The sequence below is a fragment of the Cervus elaphus genome, chromosome X (assembly GCF_910594005.1).
Source record: "Cervus elaphus chromosome X, mCerEla1.1, whole genome shotgun sequence".
Lineage (NCBI taxonomy): Eukaryota > Metazoa > Chordata > Mammalia > Artiodactyla > Cervidae > Cervus > Cervus elaphus.
The window spans coordinates 26,089,952-26,095,413 of NC_057848.1; the positions used below are offsets into that span (position 1 = coordinate 26,089,952).

At 43.7% G+C, this 5,462-nt stretch overlaps 1 non-coding gene across 1 annotated transcript; it reads right to left on the reverse strand.

The window, feature by feature from the left end:
• Window positions 1–4,953: 4,953 nt before the first annotated feature.
• LOC122691003 lies at window positions 4,954–5,060 on the reverse strand. Its single transcript, XR_006340253.1, has one exon. It is a non-coding gene; the product is annotated as a U6 spliceosomal RNA (small nuclear RNA).
• Between the last annotated feature and the right edge of the window lie 402 nt (window positions 5,061–5,462).

The window sequence follows — 5,462 nt, forward strand, 5'->3', positions numbered from 1 at the left end:
ACCCGGCTCTGGAGTCCTGAGACTAGGGAAGTGGAGGGGGCTGTGCCTGCCCACCTGGGGAGGGAAGCAGGGACTTCTGTTGGACTCACTGGGGATGGCATGGGGCTGGGCCGCCTGGGGCTCCAGGCACACAGACTGTAGGGACTCCAGGCTGGGGACTTACACCAGGCACCCCAGAAGCACCAGTGGTACTGGCTGGAGTAAAAGGCTGCGGGAAGGGCAGTGTACCCCAAGACACCCCCAGTCTCTTGGCCCTCTGCTAACACAACTGTCATGGGCTTTCCCTCTGCACGAACAAAGTCTTGAATCTGGAGGTGCCAGGGGCCCTCAACTTGGAGGTGACCCTGTGTCTGCTGGCCTGCTGGGTGCTGGTCTACTTCTGTGTCTGGGAGGGGATCAAGTCAAGAAGCAAGGTACAGCTGGGGGTGACAATGGGGCTGGGGCAGCACTGCCTGGGCATGGGGTTCATCTGCCAGGGAACCACTGGTACCACAGAAGGTGACTGGATCAGGGCCACTGCCTGAGGAGGGGGCAGGTACTTCAATCTGGCCCCTTGATCTCCACCCCCTGGTTGGATAGGCCTCTCTGCAGCCCTCCAAATCCCAGGCCAGCAGCCTTCCCCCACCCCCAGTGGAGAGATTAGATTTTCCTGCATTATCATGTTAGCTGTAGGGGTTTTGTAGATTACCTTGATCAGATTAAGAAAGTCTGTTTATAGTCCTAATTTCCCAACAGTTTTTATTATAGTGGTTGTTGAATATTGTCAAATGCTTTTTCAGTATCTATCAAAATGATCATGTGGTTTTTCTCCTGTGTTTTCTTAATATGATGGATAACACTGGTTGATGATTTTTTAATGCATAACCAATCTTTCATTCTTGGGCTAGATCTCATTTGGTCATAATGCTTTATATATTGCTGGATTACATTTGCTAACATTTCATTTTTTGTGCTTAACTTAATGAAGGATATTAGTCTATCATTTCCTTTTTTTGCAACATATTCATATGGCTTTGGTATTTTGTAAGACTGGACTCATAAAATGATTTGAGAAGTGTTTTACCTCCTCTACTTTCTGAAAGAATTTGTATAGGATTGGTGATACTTCTCCTTTAAATATTTCATAGCATTCACTAGTTAAGTCACATGGGCCTGGAGCTTTCTGTTCCATATCTTTGATAGATTTAGGGATATTTAGGTTTCCTACTTTCTTCTTGAGTTAGTTTTGGGAATTTGTGTCATTCAAGGAATTTGTTATTTTCATCTAAATTGACAAATTTAATCACAAACATTGTTCCTAATGTGCTGTGGTTACTTGCACAATCCTGTCCGACTCTTTGCAACCCCATGGACTGTAACCTGCCAGGTTCCTCTGTCCACAGGTATTCTCCGGGCAAGAATATTGGAGTGGGTTCCCATGCTCTCCTTCAGGGGATCTCTCCAACCCAAGGATCGAACCCAGATCTCCTGCACTGCAGGTGGATTCTTTACCATCTGAGCCACCAGGGAAGCCCAAGAATACTGGAGTGGCTTGCCTACCCCTTCACCAGGGGATCTTCCCAACCCAGGAATGGAACTGGGGTCTCCTGCATTGCCAGTGGATTCTTTGCCAGATGAGCTACGAGGAAAGCCCTTAAACCACCTAGTCTGTGGTATTTTATTATTATTTTATTATGCCATGCTAAGCTGACAAATGGGCTTCCCGTGTGGCTCTTGCAACTCCTTGGTTGTAGCCCACCAGGCTCCTCTGTCCATGGGATTTCTCAGGCAAGAATACTGGCGTGGTTTGCCATTTCCTTGTCCACATAATATGTTGCACAAAAACAAATGTACTGGGATGCCCATTTCAGCATTGTTTATAATACTGAAAAATTGCAAACAGCCTAAGGGCCTAGTTACAAGAGATTGGTAAAAATAACTATGGATTACACATTCTGAGGAATAGTATACAGCTCTTAAAAGTACTGCAGATGGCACAGGTTTTGCCGTATCCATTATATGACCCACTTTGGGGTCAATTCTGGGTGCCCTGTCTGGAAAGGGATGGTCCTTCTCCTTGTCCCCTTCCTCCAGCTGCCCCTTGCAGTGTCCCTCCTATCCTTTGACTTATTTGTCTCCTTTTCAGCCATGATATGAGTTGATGAGCAAGCAGCTAACCTCTTATCAAGAAAATAGGCCTGTTTCTCCCTTTAAGTAATAAAGAAGGGCCAAGTCTTCAGACTGCATTAGTTAAGTAAGAAAGAAAATTATGATCCTTCAATTCACTAATAGTCAAGACTTGCTATTGCAAGTGAAAAATAAGTGGAACAAAACACATTGGTTTTTAAGTCAAAGGGAGAATTTCTGGGTCTGTGTAACTACAAGGTAAAGAGGTAGTTTCTGTCTTCAGGCATGGCTGGATCCAGCATTTTGTTCCCTGTGATTTGCCTTCTTGCTACAACTCCCCCTCTGTCCTTTGCCAGCCTGCTTCCCTTAGAAAACCAAAGTGTCACTGGTTGGATGATATCACCACAGCAGGAGGAAAGCAGTCCTCCAATGGCCAGGCCTGAGCCACATGCCCACCCCTGGAATCAAATGTGAAGTCACCTCTATCACAATTACAATGGCCCAGAGGAAAGGAAAGGGGCAATTTTCCAGAGTGACAGCATACCAGTACCAAGAGAAGGAAAATGGACACTGGGTTACAAAACCCATACATGTCCTTGACAGTGGTATAGACTTTTCATCAAATTCATAATCAATTTCCAATGTTTTAAAGGAACAAGACTGGGAAATATTATTTATTAACCTAACAATGTATGCATGCTCAGCCACTCAGTCATGTTCGACTCTTTGCGACCCCATAGACTGTAGCCCAGCAGGCTCCTCTGTCCATGGAATTTTCCAGGCACGAATATTGGAGTGGGTTGCCATTTCCTTTCCCAAGGGATCTTCTCCACCAAGGGACAGAACTTGCATCTCTTTCATCTCCTGCATTAGCAGGTGGATTCTTTACCATTGTGCCACCTTGGAAGCCCATTAATCTAATAGTGCAGACTATTATTTTCCCAAATAAAGAAAATACTTATGTCAAGAACTTCCCTGGTGATCCAATGGTTAAGACTCCACACTCCCAATGCAGGGGGCCCAAATATAATTCTTGGTGGGTCAACTAGATGCCACATGCTGCAACTATTAAATAAGAGCCTATATGCTTCACTGAAGATCCTGTATGTTGCAACTAAGACCCACACAGTCAAGCTTTTAAATGTCAAAAGTAATACCCACAATCACGTGGTGGGAACATACTCTTAAGAACAGGAATGTATCATATACTCACACAGGTTCTCAACTTGTTCTGATTTCTTTTATTGTTTTGCTGTTTAGTTGCTCAGCTGTGTTCTATGCCACAACCATACAGATTGTAGCCCACCAGAATCCTGTTCATGGGATTTCCCAGGCAGGAATACTGGAGTGGGTTGCCATTTCCTACTCCAGGGGATCTTCCAGAGTCAGGGATGGAACCCGAGTTTTCTGCATTGGCAGGTGGGTTCTTTACCCTGAACCACCAAGGGATGGGCTTACTCCGACTTATTGAGTCTTTACTCAGTGAAGATGCACATTTACTTTCTTTCCATTTTAACACTGCACCACTTCCCAGGTGGCACAGTGGTAAAGAATCTGCCTGCCAATGCAGGGAACTCAGGCTCGATCCCTAGGTCAAGAAGATCCCCTGGAAGAAAAAATGGCAACCCACTCGAGTATTCTTTTTTTTTTTTTAAGGTTAAATAAGAAATTTATTAAAGGAATTTTTTTCCATTTGTTTTTATTAGTTGGAGGCTAATTACTTTACAATATTGTAGTGGTTTTTGCCATACATTGACATGAATCAGCCATGGATTTACATGTGTTCCCCATCCTGATCCCCCCCTCCCGCCTCCCTTTCCATCCCATCCCTCTGGGTCTTCCCAGTGCACCAGCCCTGAGCACTTGTTTCATGCATCCAACCTGGGCTGGTGATCTGTTTCACCCTTGATAGTATACTTGTTTCAATGTTGTTCTCTCAGAACATCCCACCCTCGCCTTCTCCCACAGAGTCCAAAAGTCTGTTCTGTACATCTGTGTCTCTTTTTCTGTTTTCCATATAGGGTAATCGTTACCATCTTTTAAAATTCCATATATATGCATTAATATACTGTATTGGTCTTTATCTTTCTGGCTTACTTCACTCTGTATAATGGGCTCCAGTTTCATCCATCTCATTAGAACTGATTCAAATGAATTCTTTTTAATGGCTGAGTAATGTTCTATCATGTATATGTACCACAGCTTCCTTATCCATTATCTCCTGATGGGCATCTAGGTTGCTTCCATGTCCTGGCTATTTATAAACAGTGCTGCGATGAACATTGGGGTAGTACATTTGTCCCTTTCAGTTCTGGTTTCCTCAGTGTGTATGCCTAGGAGTGGGATTGCTGGGTCATATGGCAGTTCTATTTCCAGTTTTTTAAGGAATCTCCACACTGTTCTCCATAGTGGCTGTACTAGTTTGCATTCCCACCAACAGTGTAAGAGGGTTCCCTTTTCTCCACACCCTCTCCAGCATTTATTGCTTGTAGACTTTTGAATAGCAGTCATTCTGACTGGTGTGTAATGGTACCTCACTGAGGTTTTGATTTGCATTTCTCTGATAATGAGTGATGTGGAGCATCTTTTCATGTGTTTGTTAGCCATCTGTATGTCTTCTTTGGAGAAATGTCTGTTTAGTTCTTTGGCCCATTTTTTGATTGGGTCATTTATTTTTCTGGAATTGAGCTGCAGGAGTTGCTTGTATATTTTTGAGATTAATCCTTTGTTTCTTCATTTGCTATTATTCTCTCCCATTCTGAAGGCTGTCTTTTCACCTTGCTTATAGTTTCTTTTGTTGTGCAAAAGCTTTTAAGTTTAATTAGGTCCCATTTGTTTATTTTTGCTAAAAATATGGAACGCTTCATGAATTTGCGTGTCATCCTTGTGTAGGGTCCATGTTAATCTTCTCTGTATCGTTCCAATTTTAGTATATGTGCTGCCGAAGCGAACACTCGAGTATTCTTACCTGGAAAACTCCATGGACAGAGGATAATAATCCATGGGATTATAATCCATGGGGCTATAATCCATGGGGTTGCACAGAGTTGAACACAACTGGGTGAGCATATCTTATCTGCAGATAACCTGATCACTTCAGTGCAGTTCAGTTGCTCAGTCCTGTCTTACTCTTTGCAACCCCATGGACTAGAGCATGCCAGGCCTCCCTGTCCATCAACAACTCCTGGAGTTTACCCAAACTCATGTCCATTGAGTCAGTGATGCTATCCAACCATCTCATTCTCTGTCATCCCCTTCTCTTCCTGCATCAGGGTATTTTCAAATGAATCAGCTCTTCCCATCAGGTGGCCAAAGTATTTGAGTTTCAGCTTCAACATCAGTCCTTCCAATGAATA